Raw genomic sequence first — 18306 nt, forward strand, 5'->3', positions numbered from 1 at the left:
TACTCAGAGTACTCATCTAGATACGTTTTGAACTCAAATGGTTTGAGTTATCTTAACTTTTTGGGTTTTACAATGTAATATAAGGTTGGATTTCTCCCCTCCACAGCTAAAAAGTAATACATTTTGATGTCATTATAACTTGCTGAAGATAATACTACTGTAGTCTTTTTACTTGAAATATTAAATAAAATTTCTAACTACATTTTGATTCTTAGTAAATATTATTTTAGCAAGATTTGCAAGCAATATTCTTCTACAGCTGCAACATTCTGACTGTTAAGTGTCATTATATACAACTAGACATGTTTAAATATCAAATACATGTTTAATATTAGATGTTAAAGACAATATTCCCTATTAAATCTGCAATAAAAATATAAATATTGGGCAGATTAGATTAGATTAGATTAGATTAGATTAGATTAGATTAGATTCAACCTCATTGTCATTACACATGTACAAATACAAGGCAATGAAATGCTGTTTAGGTCTAATCAGGAGTGTAATAGCACCAAGTACAGGATAAAGATATAAGTTATAAAGTGCAATTATAAAAAAACTATGGTGATATTTACAGATGGATATACTATGAACATTTTATACAGGTTGTATTAACTATGATCAGAGATATACTATAGATGAATATATGTACAGGTTGCTGTTAATAATAAGAAGAATGCAGATAGATATTAACAAAATTACAAATGTATATGCACAGTGAAAACATGTGCAATATCAATACAATATCAATATTATCTCACTTCAACTCAGAATTCGAATATCTCTCAACTAACATTTTCATAATAATATATGTAAAAGTGCTGAAAATGACCCAGATCCAGCATCTCATGCCCTCTCATCTCCTTCAAAAGCCCTCACCTCTCCATCCTGGAGAAAGTACCTGAATTCTCATCAGCTCTGGGAAACCTGACACCACAGGAGGACACTGGGCTGTTTAATATTTCAGAGCATCACCTTTCCACCGAAATAAAAGAAAGGCCATAAGAAAGAGATATGCAGATGGCAGAAAGACATGACAACCTGCCTGCATCTGTGGTTCTGGAACTAAAGCACCACCAAAACTTCTTTTAAACTACCATATTTCAGTAGTTAGTCACTGAAAGAGTTGTGAGTCATCTCCGTGTGCCGTGGACCGAGCCGCGTGGAAGCACAAGCCCTGTATTTTTGCCTGAGTAACACAGCGTAGCTCTGTGCTTCTCTACTGCCCACCTCACAATACACAAACAGCGGCTGGTCAGCCAGCGCTGACGCCCCTCCGACGAACCACCGGCTCTTCAACCACCGCTGACTTACAGGATGCTCAAATGAGCCTCAGTCATGAGAAGCGAAAAAGGGAGACTCTAGTAGCTCTCCTATGTGACTCAGAGACAGTTCTTAGTCACTCCATTCACAGAGGAAGAGTAAAAGCTGTGGATTAAACGCTGTGGTTTGATACACTAGAAAACATTTACGACTATTTTGAAGATATATTACTAGTGTTAGATATGTGCATTCGTACAAAGTAATATGTTATAAATGGTTGAGAATTCAGAATCATTTAATCCATGAGATGAATAGCAATTCTTTTGGTCTATGAAAGTTTTTGCCATGATATTTTTAGGTTTGAATATATAAATTGAGGTATTATGTTGTGTTATAGTATATAGATATTCAATTATAAATATTTCATTTAATATTTTGCTAGAAAACATTAATTAAACAATGACTGGTCAGATTACTTTTAATATATTAGGTAGAAAAAAATAGAAGTTTAATTTAGTTTTACACTTTTAGCCTAAACTTTTTGTACTGTAAAAATACTGTAGTTCATATTTGAAGTGGATCAAAAATTCTAAATTAAATATGTCTTAAAATAGCATCGTTGTTTAATAGTTTTTGAACAACTTCTCTGTAAAAAAAATATGATCAATTAGTCATGACAACATATGTTTTTAGTTCATTGTAACTTATTAAACTACGTTAATCATATTCTAACTTAATTTGATAAATTATGCAAGCTGTTTTAAGTCAGTTTAACATAATATAAGTTTCATGGCCTCAAAAGCTTAAATTGTTTTAGCTTAAAAATTTAAGGCATTAAAAAACTCAGATTTTTTTACAGAGTTTGAATAAAACTTTTGATCATCTACTGTTTTACATTGATCAATAAGTCGCTGTGATATCTGTTTTATGCTCATTTAACTTATTATAATAGTGTTTAATCATTTTCTTTAAATCTTACAAGATTTGACTTTAAGATGTTTTAGTGTAAATTTAAATTTATTTGATTCAACTTAACAAAAAAGGCTGCAACTATTATATTACTGTGTTATTTTTACATTATTTAGTATATTTGATATAAATCCTGTTGAATTCCAGAGAATTCAGGTGCACAAAATAACAATATAAATCAACTGCCTTCGGTCTGAATCTCCTCCTACGCTCGGCATCTCTTTACAGCAATCTGTACCCAACATTCAGGCTGTGTTGAAGCTCCTGCTGCTTCAGCCTGCATGGTGAAACTGAGCTTGACCACTGTACAGACGGCGTGTGTTCCAACAGAGTGGAGGAGGAGGCGATGAATCACACATCGTAACGCGTCAACTTGCCGATTTGACTTTTTTTGTCGATGATTTGCTCTCGTTCATTTAGTTGTCAGTGGGTTGAGAGCTGATGAGTAGAGGGTGAATTAAATAAAAAAGGAACATCCTGGATCTGTTTCTTGACTCTTCTTTATTCTTTTTATGTATTATAGAATTATCGGATCGGGTTTCGGTATTGGTAGATACTCAAAATTAAATGACTCAGACTCAATGGCAAAAAAACAAAACTGATCAGCACATTCCTAGTTTTAACCTCAACATTGGGTCAAATATGGAAAAAACAACAATGTTGGGATCATTTTTTAATGAAGTTCAAATGACACTTTTAACTCAACAGTTGGGTTTGTCCATATTTTACCCAGATTTGGGTTGAAACAACTAATTTAAAGTGCAGCCCTATCTATAGAGTTCTATCTATAGGTACATAATGATGACAACAACTCCATACCGGAACACAGAAATAGCCCCAAATTCTTCACATTGCTGAGGTGTAAAAGGTGTGAGCTATAGCTGCCAACACCACCATAAATGTAAAGATGAAAGACTCGTCCGCCCTGCCAAAACTGCCCTCAGCAACCTCACTGGAACCTGATAAACTACGACCTGACACAAAACAGAGGTCAAGAAGACAGATTTAGAAGGAATGTGAGAACAGCGACACAAATATCCCGAATCAATTTTGCAACTAATTGCTTCCAAACGACCCACAACTCCCAGATCGAACCACATGAAACAAAGACACACTTGCAAAAGAGAAGCACAGTTGTCATTTTTGTCTGTGCGCAAATAAGCGTTCACCTGCAAAACAAGCAGCTCCATCTGAGCAGGTAGAATGTGACCCGTGCTGTAATCAGACTCATCCGGGGCGGTTTGCACAACGGGTAAAGCAGCTGCCAACATCAGGTGACCACATCAATCCTTAGGCGCACTGGTGACAGAGACGTGTGCGAATGAGCTAAAAAATCACATGAGTTGCTCGGCTTGTTTGAGCCACTCTGGAATTGGGTTGAAAGACGTCAGGGTGACGCTCTGCAGTTTCACGGCTGCTGTGCATGCCTGCTAGGTCCCAGCACGCCGGTCTCTGCCAGTCTGGCCTCAGGCACTGGATGTCTATATTAGGCGGCTGCCGGCGGGCAGGGGTGCAGCTGTGATGTCATTGTCATGCAGTGGTGGCATGACTTCATGCGTCTTATCGGCTGCAGATAGCCCTGCGTGCTTGTGTTATATTCTGCCACATGCATTGACACGCTCTTCCTCCATCACTTCACCAGCATGCAGCATTTAAAAAAGGCACAAGACCGTGTGCCTAGATACCTTGTAACCATGCCAACCATCTGTTTGACATACTGTAGCTGACAAGACAATGAGGGATTGAGCCGGTGAGTGGAGGCGAATCTGACCCTGATCCAGGAATGCGAAACATTTCTATTGAGGAAACGAACAGTCTATTAATGATTAGCCTTACGACTGCGGTTATAATTGTCTGACACTTTGTGACTGCTGGAGATGCCTTGCAGAACAATGGGACCCTTCTGCATACGCGGAGGCAATCTTCATTTTTCACTTCACTCTGACTGGGCGGCTAATATGAAACACGATGGCGGAGGAAATCTATCATGTGACTGATTTATTTAAGCATGCCATGGAAGCGGTCGTAAACTTCTGTTCTTGGAATGAGCTGGTCTCTGCTAAAAGTGATGCAATAAAAGAGCGTGTAATGCGAAATACTGACAAAGGAATGTCTTTACTAAAATAGAAAAGAATGTGAGTGTAGTACAGTCAAGTACAAACATACAACATGACTTGTGTAGCTTAACAAATGATTCTTAAGAAATATTACAAATAATTATTCAGTTCAATTCATTTTTATTTCTAAAGCGCTTTTAAAGTGTAGATTGTGCCAAAGCAGCTTATCGTAGAAGTTCTGGTAAATTGAAACTGTCAGTCCAGTTTTCAGAGTTGAAGTTCAGTTTAGTTTAGTTCAGAGTGGTTTAAATTTCACTGCGGAAAGTTCAAACACTGTAGAGAAAAGCCATCGATGTGCAGTAGTAATGCGAATTCATTTATACGTGCATATGAAGTTAGTTCACTATTATTAAAACTGGACTGACACAGTTTCAATTTACTAGAGCTTTTATGTTAAGCTACTTTGACACAATTTACATTGTAAAAGTGCTATAGAAATAAAGATGAGTTGAATTAAAAAGATTTTTCATGTTCAATAAAACAGTATTTGATTAGTTAGTCAATTTAATACATTTTTCAATATGATGTCTTTGATGGTAGTCACATGACTATGTGCTGATTTGGTGCACAAGAAATGCTTCTAATTCACTTCAGCACAATAGTACTGCATTAGAAAATGTGCATTCTCTTCAGGACTCTTTAAAATAGTATAAAGATATGATTGATTGTCACTTTCAATCAAGACAAGGAAAGGCTTGATGACTGACCCTACACAATCGTTTAGAATGTGATGTATTTTACTAAATTTATACTATTTTTGTTTTATTTAATAAATCTTACTCTGTACTAGGCATGGGATAATAACCATTTCAAGGTATACCACTGTTTGGAAAAGTAAAAGTTTTAAAACCACTAAAATTTTCTGCTATATCGTTCCTAAGTTATTTTTATTTTTGTTATTTATTTTAAATTTTTAAAAAAATGTTTTGTTTGTTTTTAGGACAACAGTATCTCCAGCAGAAAATATCAGAAAAATCTGTGTTTTTGAAACAAATGAAGACAGCAGAAGTCAATGATTCATTTGAATTCTTTAACCTGACGTGTTTACTGTTCCCAAATAGAATAAATATTTCTCAAAATAAAATATATTGTTGTAAAAGGGGGAAAAAGTTTTACCCAGACATTTAAAAAGAGCATATATTAGAGAAGTAATCACAAAACTGTCAAACCGTGATATTTTTATCCAAGGTTATCATACAATCAGAAACTTAAACCAGCCCATGCTTACTCTGGTCAGCTGTTAAAAATGAACATGCCTGCTAAAACACTTAATCAAAGGCTTATAACTGTCATGTCTATAAATAAAATAAAATATAGGTATTGTATATATTAGAAATATGTAACAAAATTCTGATCGATACATTGCTAAAGATTTTAGGCTTCTAATTTAATTATTGGATTATAAAATGAAGCCTGACTCTAAAGAACAATAAGGAAGCATTTCCTTTTAGTGAGCGATAAATCAATCTGCTAATAAGAGTGATGTTATGCCTTTCCTGTCCCATTTGAAGGGCTTTGGGTGGATGCTGGGTGGGAAACTGTGAGATATGGTAAAAGAAGCATGAGCGGCTCTTTCTCAACCCCTTGGCTGGCCCTTTAAAAGGTGTCAGATGAAAAGCATGAGAGACTGTTGCTTTTGCTCACTCTGCTTCTAGCATTCTTCTGTCCTCGCCCCCTCAACACCCACGTCTTTTCTCTCCTCCTCAGCTGCCCACACACTCCCAGCTCACGCTTACACTGACACACGCCCAAGACCCCTCACCCTGCCGCCTCTAGTTGTCCCTATAAACTCAGGATGCAGGACCCCCGCCTTGCGCCATGGTGACCCCATCCGCTCTGGTCCACGCTTCCCCCTGCGTATATCCTGTGAGTGGGCTGGTCCACCAGCAAGAGAAAGAGAGAGAGACTGCGAAAGGAGAGCCACTGTTTCCCTTTTACGCCCCCTCTCCATATCCAGCACTGGATCCAGCGAGGGTGACCAGTGGCAGACGCCCTCGTCCTGGAAGTTCCGAACACGTTCTTTTGATACATTCCATTCCACGCCAAGAAGGCTTTCCTGCTCTCACGCCCAGCCCCCCACCCTCTGCTCCCAGCCTCCCCCAGCCCAGACAAGGGCTCTTTCAGGGCTTCCTGGAGTACCACCTTCAATTATCTCAGGGCCCGAGAGAAAGTGCTGATGTTATACAATGCTGATAAAGTTTCCCTCATGCATTCCTTGTGAAGGCAGAGTGGCGTAATCAAAGGCGGAACTGATTACTCTGGCCCGGGATTTCACTGGACAATGGCAGGAGCGACCAGAAAAAGGGAGACTCCGAGAAGAACAGATAAGAGAATTGGGGGGAAAGAGAGACAGAAAGTAACCTTGGGCTGGAAGATCGAGCTGAAAAAGCCAGCCAGTGGGGAGTGTCTGAAGGAGGGAAGACATGACATTAAAAAAAGTAAAAGAAAGAGAGAGAGAGAGAGAGAGAGAGAGAGAGAGAGAGAGAGAGAGAGAGAGAGAGAGAGAGAGAGAGAGAGAAAGTTAGGGCTCTTCTCCAGCTGTTAACAGAGCTACAGGTCAGCAGGGTTCATTTCCTCCAGAGCACACACGTCTTTATCTGGATCATCTGCCGACAGAGCTGATAGGAGCCTGGGGGACGCTAGGGGTGTCTACCACAGGCCCAGCCTGTGTCCCTTTGTCTTTAATTTAAGAGGGGCGCACAGCTCGTCGTCACACATCCCCTGCAGACTTCCTGGTGCTACTGTATTGTCCGCCTCTGCCCTCGCGTGTGATACAGGGTGTAAATCGGACTTCTCTGATCCACAGTGACTCTCCGTCAGTGTTATGTCTGCCGACGCACAATGGTTTTCACATATACATTAGGTTAAATGTAATTTTTGAAAGTTTTTGGAAGATACCCTGTAGGCACAGGACATCAACATGATGTCTTGTTGACGTTTCACCCCAATGTCATGGGGACGGTGGATTTTGTTTGGAAATTAAAATCGCGCTGACATCAGAACCCAACGTCAGGCTGACGTCAATGTTCAATGTCCAACCTAAAACCAACCTAAAATCAACCAAATATCAACTTCTAATCATGTTACACCTTGAGGTTGTGTGGAAGTTACCACTATAACATCTATCAAATATTGGATTTTGGTCACTTTCCAACAAAACCTTAAATCAACCAAATATCCACGTAATTTTTTGATATTGTTATTGGACGTCAAAATAACCTTGTCCTTAGATGCTGGCTAGACATTGAATTTTGGTCACCTGACATCATGACCTAAATCTAACCTAATATTAACCTCTTATGATGTTGTGTGCCTGCTGGGTAGTATTGAATTACTAAGGATTCAAAAGAATTTGAAGTATTTTATCTTCAGATATATTTATTTCAGACTGCTGATCAATTTATCTTTGGAAGTAAACATATTCCATGATACCAAAAGGGATTTTGAGGTTATTGGAGCTGTTTTTGGCATTTAAGATATCGCAAAACTGATGATGTCCAATCAAATAATAATCATTAATAACTAATTGCAAGTCTTTCATTCTTTTCCCAGTTCCTTACATGTGTCATGTTAAAAAGGAATAAATATAATATGTGCAAACTGAGTCAGTTTGTTTGGTAGAAGCAAATGCACATATACCGTTTGAAAACACCAGCTGCCGAATTCTTCAACAGCGATGAGTCAAAAAAGTGACACATTTTCTGTTTTTGTGACCATGGAGGGCCACTTGAGCCTTGCTGATGGATCTGACACACACACACACACACACGAAAGTTTGGAGTCAATCTTTACTTGATGAATGTAGTGATGCTGACCAGGCAACGCTGCATGAAGGAAACTCAGCCTTGTCAGGGAAACAAAAGTCTTCTGTCTGAACAGTGATGTATAAATAAGGACTAAATCTGAGTGAGTACAATAATCTTTGACATATGACTCACGCCACTGCCTCATTCATGTGTAATACTACTCTCTCCAAAGAGCACAAAAAAGATACTAGTCACAGGTTGAGCAGAGGGGACGATGTGTCATCAGTTTGATGAAAATAAATAAGTGAATCGATCGTTCATCTTGACGTTATTAACATCTTACAACACAAGAGAGGTGAAGGAGAGGTGGAAGACAGGAGAAGAGAGGAGAAAAGAGGAGAAGAGTTGCCCCTGTGTGGGTCTGAACAAGGATGAGTCACAAGTTTGCTGCCCACTCAAACACCCACACAAACCAGAGAGAGTGGGTGTGAAAACGCTGGGCTCGAAGCCTACGGGCTTTACACTTAGTGAAAGCAGGAGAGAGATGATGGTTCTGTCGCTCTCTTTCACTTACTCCTCTGCACACATACACCTCTTCTACCCACGAGCTGAGCCCACATCGAGGGAGCATTTGATGATGTCATCTCCTCACATCTAAAGACGCACAGCACTCGGGATAATGTGTGGGCTATTATCCTCTATACGTTTGAGCTGCATGCGTGTAAAATTCAGATTCTTTTTGGTAGGCTTTGCTCTCAAACTTTTTCTTCTCACACATTTGACCGCATTTCTTCTCACCAGCACCTCCTGCTGCGCACCAATCTCACTTTCTTTGCACAGACCCAGGATCAAGTCTGGCACCTGCCAATCATCACCCTTGCTTTTAAAAGCACGCCATCAAAAGTCTGGTGATTGGTAAAAATGCCCAGCTCACTTTAGCTCAGGAAAGACACTAAAGGAAAAATGTTCAACCTACCGGTGCAGGATGAGTGTGAGATTCGGTTTTATCAAGTCCTATTCCAGGAATCGCCATCTGATGCTCTAGGGGAACATGAGAAGGAGAATAAATGTGTGTTAATATCAAAAGTGCATATATTGCTCACAAAACCATTCCATCCATCTTGGACCAAGATTAGGTTGTATAACACGTCCAATTCAAATTAAACCCTTCAGGACTGTGAAGGAACATTTTTTTGAAACGGACCAGCTAGATGACACTCAAGTGAGACAGATTGCTCATTAGAATATTTCACATTTGTCTGTGGGCGATTCTTCATCACAACTCAAATAATCTCCAGAGATGAGGGCTTCACTTGCAAAACAATCTCAAATCGCACAAATAACCACGTCATTCCTTGCTTTTGAATAATTGCGGACTTTATATTAATTACAACCCCGGTAGCAGTGAACTCTACACTGTGGATAAAAGGTGTAAAATACTATTGTGTAACTGAATGCGAAAATGTGGCAATTATACAGCCCTTGCTATTAAAAGGGAAGCTCTTTTAAGGCACTTTGAGGTACTTAACTGAAATATACTGTGGTATGAATCATTCACATCCTTATCATTATGCCAGTTGAGGTACTGGATCCATTAACAGCACTTTTGAGGGCGAAAAGAAAAAGGATTATAAAAAAAAAACTCCCTGACACGTCTGACAGCACAAAGAAGACTCTGTTAATGCGCTACTTTGTAACTGATCAGACATGCCATTTGCCGAAAATTGAAATTACATTTTGACATAGGTTTACTAAGAAATAATCCAATTTCTCCTGTGCACCAGTGAAGAATTCAACAAATATGACACGCCAAGCTTTGAGCCTTTTACGTACGCAAAGCAGAAGATTAGCTGAATAAAAATGCAGCCTGTCATTTGCTAAACTGCGGCCATATTTTACAATATTAGCAACAAACAAATTAAGATGGGAAATAGGACCGTTTTTTTTTTTACATCTTCCACATGAGGTTTACTCTCATCAACCTCAGCACAAAGAGCGTCTCATGTGTGCCCCCTGATGGAAAATATTTGAAACAAAAAAGTACAAATTCACACTAAACAGGTATTTAAAAAAATACTAGGCTAATGATTTGTGGGTGCAGGAGCACAGATTGGAAAAATATCTAATTAAATAAGCCTAATTACTCATTAAATATGCAAGCACAATTTTAATTGCTTATTCAGAGCATTGTGGCTTAATAATTGCTTTAGCAACACTATTACCTCTAATTTAAGCTAATCTAACAATGAATTCAAAGTTTTTACACCCAATTGCTCCAATTGTAATGATGGGTGTTGGGGTGAGGAGGTTCGTTGAATCTTTATACACATAATGTGTCCGTTCAGTCCACTTGCAGGCGTCTGGCCACTGCACTTCATCTTCCTAGGCTGTGCTGTTATCCTTGTCATTTAGGGGGGAGAAAAAGAGGAAAGGGGAAATGTGTCCCCCCTTGTTTCCCCTCTCTAAACTCGCCTCTCTCTTATTCCCCAACTCAATTCTTTCGGTCCCCCCGGGGCAACAGCATTCCAAAACACACACAAGAATTTCCTTTTCTTCAGTTCACAAACCCTCCCCTCCAACCTCACTTCAAGAAGAGGAAAAAAGGATACATCACCCTCTACCAAATGGTCCTTACATTAAATAACATGAATAAGGAAATAAAACGTCCGTGACAAATGGTTAAATCACTTTTTCACAGTCTCCCTGTCTCTCTATAAAATACCACACACACACACACACACACACACACACACACACACACTGCATGCTCTAAGTGTGTCTCGTGCATGCGGCATTGTAAGTTCTCGGTTTAAAACACAAAGCAACACAAATGCAGGAAGAAGCGAGAACAAGAAATTATTCTTCATATACAGCATGTTTTATATTTGTAGCGTATTACCGCTATAGTTTTGTGTACATGCAATTTAAACGATACAGGGATTAAGCAAACGCTAAACAAAGCATGTACAATCCGCAGCTTATGGTACAATAAAATCATAAAACACACAGGACGCACCTTTTGTTTGAGTTTGCTGCATGCGTTCGCGTTCTTCCTCCGCGCACCATCACCGCTGATAGCGGACAATCTGTTTCTCTGTGTCCAGGAAAGGAAAAAAAGAAAAGAAAAGAAAGAAAGGCATGAAAAAATGAGCGCATTCGACAAAATGAAAGTACGGCTCCTTCGAGAGGGCAGAAACACTTCATGTTCATCATCGCATGTTTCATTCATCTGCTTGTCATTTCCCCCTTCCTTGCGCCGGCCGCCCTTTCACGCTGTGCATTAACATACAGAATGACTTGGAAATGCCACTGCTGCTGCCCCATTCACATGCTGACTTCACTAACCAGCATTCAGTTCAGAAATCCCCCTCTGTCGGGGCCGTCCCTTCGCGCTTGGATATAACTAAGATACAAAGCACTGCAGTTAGCATAATATATAGGCTATCACACGATTTGAGGAAACTCCTAAGTCAAAAATAGACTTTCCTGCAAAAGGCGAAAGTTATATGGTGAGATGACATCAATTTTTGACGACGTACGTGCATGTTTCTGAGAACAGAAGGGGTAAAACTGCGGCGGCCTCAAATAACTTTAATTTGTAGGCAGATAAAGATTTCAACAGTAAATTCAAAGGGGAATTTGTCAGTACATTTTGTTGTTCTTCTAATTCGAAAATACTATAAATTACATTTAAAATTACTACAAGGAGTCGCTGGGATCTTTTAAAAAATTCCAATGGGTTGTTAGGCTAGGTATGCTATCTGTGTACGTTAAACTGCAAACGCTTAATTTAGTGTCTTTCGGGGATTAAATTCAGTCAGATGTAAACTATCTTAAATGATCTCATTTAAAAATAATACATAAATATGGTTGTGATCGGCATAAGTAAACGTGTAATAAAATAATTTATTTATTTACTTAATTTTTGCTCTCGACGAAGCCGCTCTCGACCTTTGTTGCTATGGTTACCAAACGCGACTTCTTTTTGTAAGCTTCAATAAGTTCACTTTCACTAGCTTGTCATCCAACTTTTGTAGTTTGTGAAATTTCCATTGTGGTACACCAAAGAGCTAAAGTAACATGTTTTGGAAGCATTGCTTCAAAAAACTTATTAGCCAGTAGACAATTCTTCAAGATCTAATCTCAAGAATTTTTCAATCTCCAAAGGACCACAGAGACAGCACAATAACCACAAAGAAAATGGTTCTTGCAGTAAAGATCATTAAGTAATATTTATTTGAAAGATTTTGTTATCAGGGAACTGAACACGTTTATAGCGCTCAATTGTTACTCTAAAATTAGTTTAGAGCATTTAATCCGATTGAGGAGGAAGTTAACAATAGCTTTTAATTCAAGATTAGTCAATATTAAGTTACAACAACCATTTCTTCTGTATTTAGGTGCTTTAAGCCTAAATTCACAGATGTGGGTTCTCAAATTCGTTCAATAAAGATTATTGTCCTTAACTGGGATAACCTTGAAAATATTACACATTTAGAATGATATCTCAAAGGACAAAAGACAGTTTAATACCAAGTCAACATCAATGGAAATGTAGAAAGCCTCAATTACTTTCCTAAGACACAATTTCAATTGCAGAGCATGCCAAATGCTAAAAAATTTGCATTTCAAGAAATGAGTAATATATGTTCACTCAATTAAGTTGTTTTGTTATTGTACACTGATATGGGAAACCAGTTTTGTGTACAACATGTGTTACCCTAACATGGTATGGGAGTTCACCTAACTGACCACATCTCATTCACAACACATCATCAGCTCTCTTCTTCAATCCTTGTCCCGAATGCAGAAAGGATGCATGGGGGAAATACAACAGCTGTGGGAGGTGCCCAACAATTTACATAAAATTTCCAAAGTGCCAGATTGGCAAATGATGAAATGTCTAGTTTTTTCCATTCTCTCTCACACTTTCAGAGGCAGCATCTCAGAGAAGGCTTGCAAGGGAAGGATGAGCAGATGAACTTGGGGAAATTTTCACTATCTATCAAGAAACACATTTCTACGACTCTAAGGGTGCATTCAAAATTGATGCAAAATGCGCATATTGAAGTCCTAATTACTAAAGGTTGCAAAAATAATAATCCATCAAGCTTCGATAAATAAATGTATTATTATTATAATTATTTATCATTTATTTATTAATTTTACACAAAAAATGTATTTGTAGCTAATTTGTAGCTAACCTACATTGTTCCGACCTAATCAGTGTGAGCACATCTGCACACAGAAAATATGAAAACATAACCTGCACAGCGTGTCTCTTCAGCCTGCTCACACACACAGCGCAGTATGAACCTTTACTGGTATGGAAACATTTTAAATATCAGTTTCACAGCTGCTTCAGCCAAACAACACAAGTGAGAGACAAAGAGTGAGAACAAAAGTGCTTATAATTAAATCGCTGTACACTAAAGTGGATTAGTGCACTTTCCTATAACCAGATTTCGGTTTTAAATCTGTCCCTTTTACCATACTTAAAATAGTGCAACTAAACTAAATCCATTTTTTTACACCTATATGCAACTATTCAGAAACATCTACATGCTTAAGCTAATTATTTTTTGGAAAAAAGATGGGGTTGAAGAAGGTTATTTATTTGTTTAACGCTTAGAACCAACTAACTAAATTCTGTTTGTCACATCCAGAGATAAATTCCCTTAGCAATTTAGAAACATCTAAATGTTAAAGAAAAAAAGAGAAATGTACACTATATGAACTCTGTATTTCTGTAGAGCAATGATGGCAACATGACTATCCTTCAGTTATATCAAAATCAATAATGGCTCGTTTTCATAAATTTCAGCACTGGCCTTTTCAAATTACTGTCGCAAAAACATTCAGCAAACAGAATGCAAAAATACAGTTTCATGTTATAACACAATGATCCAGTCACGTTGTACAAACTGAGAATACAAAATTTTTTAAAATCAAGAAGCAGACATCTTTCACTTAACACATTTAAATATATTCGTAAAAGATTTGAAAGAAGCTTTCTATTTAATGAGAAGTGAAATCTGCACAAAGAATTATGCCAGCTGTACTACTTGGCAGTAAGCACACTTGTGGATCAAGTAAAATCCGCTGGCAAATACAATTTTTCCTCCACTTGCAGCACGATATTGAATCAATGCTATAGTATTTATGAATAGCATTGTTAAGAAATGGTAGAACGTCGACGTAAAAATCAAAAAGGTGCGTTAAGGACTAGGTATTTTTGCACCTTGCTTTAGATGCAAACAAAAGCAACCAAAAGCTGAATGAATTCTCTTAATCTCTTCCTGACAATCATCGGCAACTTCAGTGGGCTGTGGCTAGAACTTGTTTAACCATAGTCTAAAGGACATGTTGCCTTTGTTTAGTTAGACCAGATATATATTGTAATGAATAACCACTCCTGTTAAACACAGCTCAAATGACGCTATTCATCATCCTCCATAAATCACCATTTAATTTAGATGCAATCTTTGGTTTAGAATTCTCAGGTAGACTTAAAAATCAGGATGTGCGGTAAAAAAGAGAAAAAAGATAGTGTTATTTTGTAATTTTTGCTAATAATTCATAATCTAGTGAAGCAAAAATCTTTCAGGAGTGGACAAGAATCTGAATTCCTGAATGCAATGTCATCTTAAAGGAATTCAGATGAACTTTCACCTCTTTCCTCATTCAGGCAGTCAACTATACAATTGATTTCCAATGTAGGCAAATACACTCATCCTAAATGCAAACAGACTTCTCAAAAAAGACATATTAAACGAATAGATGTTTTAGATCATTAATATACAAGATAAACTCAAATTCTTGAGTCTGGCAATGCCACTAAAATACCTCAAATCCCAAAGATTAAATCAGTTCAAATCAATCAGGCCTTATCGCCAACTGAATCATTATTGAGTCATCTTGCATGTACAACTTATATATTAGCTTCTACGCCCTTAAATGAGGTGGTCTGCATACATTGTTCTGTTAGTGAGTGAATCTGTGCACTCTTACTCTTACTAAACGTAAAAGCGCAAGCGGCACATCAATAGAAACGTCCCTCTTTGTTTGTCATTTGTAAGGACGGAATGAGACCACCTCTCGGACCACACACCATTTAAATTCATCGGCGCATTAATCAGTGAACTGGAAATGAAAAATATCGCCAACCCCGCGGGGAAAAGACAGCAAGACACTTGAGGCTCCCAGCAGACACTGCGATTCTAACAGCACCACAGGTGGGTCTCTTTGTATCCCCTCCCGGTTGTGCCCCATTTTGGGAAAGCCCCTCGGCGGCAGGCAGCAACCGTCTCCAGCTGAACCTGAAATACAAGCCCGAACACTGGATTTTCCCACTGCAGCGATTCCCAGGGATCCGTCTGAGCTAAACCCTCTTAAATGTCCCCCTGGCTTTTGTCTTCACGTTTCAGCTGAAATTCGCAGCATTCATCGAGCGCTGCTTCAGAGAGCACAGGAATGCTCCGGGTTTGACAGGCACCCCTGGCTTTCTCCAAATGTATGCGCTGGGTGGAATATTTCACATACACACATACACACTTGTGCGCACACGCACTTGGTCATCACCCACACACATCGACTACACCCTCCCACACAAAAACCTATATCCAAAACACCCACACACACACATACTCATGTGCTCCTGAGTGCACATGGCACACACACACATCCACCCACACACATGCTCTAACACAATAAGTTTCTCATGATCTGCACACAAGAGGATACAACGCAAACAAAAATATACCTCACGTAATGACATTAGCCGAGTCCCTTTGGCAAAGTCCAAGCAGTTTGGGAAGAAGCCGATAGGTGAGCGCTCCATTTATCTCTTTTTAACTGCAGAGAACAAAGAGCAAAGCTACATTTCTGTCCCTGTTACATTCCATTCCAGATACTCTCTCAGCACAGAGAAAACAATTACAGATCGCACTCTTTCAGCGGCTTGGAGAATCCACTCTCACTGCAAAGCAAGAGGCGCCTCTTTTCTATTCACAAGGAGATGAAATTCACCACATTTTTAGCATTCGAGAGACTGAGCCAAAAGTTTACATCATTGCAGAAACACTCATTCCATCTAATCAAAAAGTTGAAGTCGCGTCTTTAAAAGTGTCTTACCTGCACGCTTGGTGTGATTTGTGTCTTCCTTTTTCTTGTCACTCCATTTCCTCCAGTGCTCATGTGCCTGTGACTGACTACAGTATCCTGTTAAGATCTGCTGCTTTGTCTGTGTTTGTGTGTCTGTGTGTGTGTGTGTATGTATGTGTGTGTTTGTGGCTGAGCTTTTGCCGTTCTCTGCGAGTGTCATGCTGGAAGTGTTGTATCCACAGGCTGCCTTGGGTTTAACTACATAGCATCTCTCCACCCCCATGGCTGCATGGTGCGTGTGTGAGCAGGGAAGGTTTCCTGCCTACACGGCTGTGTAAGTCGGCCCCCAGACCCCCCCACACACACACACACACACACACACACACACACACACACACACACACACACACACACACACACACACACACACATTCACTGCCTACTTTAAAATGCCGTCACCTGACCAGCCTACCACAGTCAGCCCACACATACTTCAGTTTTTTCCTCTTTTTTTTTTTCCTCCAGGTTTTTCTTTTTTTTTCATCAGTTTTTCACATCTCAATTATGGCTATGCGAGAAACAGTAATGAAAACAAGCAAAATAATCAATGAAAAAGCACAAGAAGTCTGCATGCTGCTGCTCACAGAGGTTATTTTCGCCAACAAGAGGCGTTTCAAGTAACAAACTCTTCATCAGGCACAATCACACTGATTATTTTGCAAAAAAAAAAAAAAAAACTAAAGTGATGACTTTTTGTCCTTTTTTATGCGCAAAGTGGTTAAGTACACTGTGAGATTGTATATAGAAATGCTTTGGTTGCACTTTGTTTGACAATGTCCATGTTGCAGTAAATGCACACTCACCAGCCACTTTAATAGGTACACCTGTCCAACTGCTCGTTAACACAAATTTCTAATCAGCCAATCACATAGCAGCTACTCAATGCATTTAGGGATGTAACCATGGTCAAGATGATCTTCTGCAGTTCAAACCGAGCATTAGAATGGGAAAGAAAGGTGATTTAAGAGACTTTGAACATTGCATGGTTGTTGGTGTCAGACGGGCTGGTCTAAGTATTTTAGAAACTGCTGATCTACTGGAATTCTCACGCACAACCATCTTAAAGATTTACAGAGAATGGTCTGAAAAAGAGAAAATATTCAGTGAGGGCGCAAATGCTTTGTTGATGCCAGAGGTCAGAGGAAAATAGCCAGACTGGTTCAAGCTGATAGAAAGGCAACAGTAACTAAAATAACCACTTGTTACAAATGAGGAACAACATGAAAACATGGATTTATCCTGCCTTGTATCAACGGTTCAGGCTGGTGGTGGTGGTGTAATGGTTTGGGGGACATTTTCTTTGCACACTTTGGGCCCATTAGTACCAATTGAGCATCATGTCAATGCCACAGCCTACCTGAGTATTGTTGCTGACTATGTCCATCCCTTTATGACCACAGTGTACCCATCTTCCTATGGCTACTTCCAGCAGGATAACGCACCATGTCTTAAAGTGTTAATCATCTAAGACTGGTTTCTTGAACATGACAATGAGCTCACTGTACTTAAATGGCCTCCACATTCACCAGAACTTAATTCAATAGAGCACCTTTGAGATGTGGTGGAACGGGAAATCATGAATGTGCAGCTGACAAATCTGCAACAACTGCATGATGCTATCATGTCAATATGGACCAAAATCTCTGAAGAATATTTTCAGTGCTTTGTTGAATCTATGCCACGAAGGATTAAGGCAGTTCTGAAGGCAAAAAGGGGTCCAACCCGGTACTAGTAAGGTGTACCTAATAGAGTGGCCAGTGTGTGTATGTACTGAATAATAATAACATATGGCTAGGTTTTGTTTTATCTTTGTTGCATTTAATTATGCATACTTGATAGTACATTTAAGTACATATAACAAAGTAAAAAAGTATATTATTAACTTTAATATATTGTCTAAGTTAATTAAAAAAAGTTTTTTTCTTAATTATGTATAAAAATAAATACTTGTGCCATTTTTACACTTTCAATACCCAGATAATGCACTTATTTAAGCAAAGAAAAAAAGACAAAGAGTGTAATGTCGGACAATTTTTCACACTCAACTT

General features: G+C 38.8%; 1 long non-coding RNA gene across 1 annotated transcript in view; it reads right to left on the bottom strand.

Annotated features, from left to right (window-relative positions):
- Window positions 1–16427, bottom strand: part of LOC137496484 (uncharacterized) — a 32519-nt gene extending 16092 nt beyond the window's left edge. Inside the window, exons 1-3 of the long non-coding RNA XR_015499687.1 lie at window positions 16229–16427; window positions 11112–11189; window positions 9072–9136 (exon numbers count right to left, since the gene is read on the bottom strand). This is a non-coding gene — a long non-coding RNA (uncharacterized LOC137496484). The remainder of the gene's footprint in view (window positions 1–9071; window positions 9137–11111; window positions 11190–16228) is intronic.
- Between the last annotated feature and the right edge of the window lie 1879 nt (window positions 16428–18306).

This window comes from Danio rerio, chromosome 9 (genome assembly GCF_052040795.2).
Source record: "Danio rerio strain M-AB ecotype USA chromosome 9, GRCz13ab, whole genome shotgun sequence".
Taxonomy (NCBI): domain Eukaryota; kingdom Metazoa; phylum Chordata; class Actinopteri; order Cypriniformes; family Danionidae; genus Danio; species Danio rerio.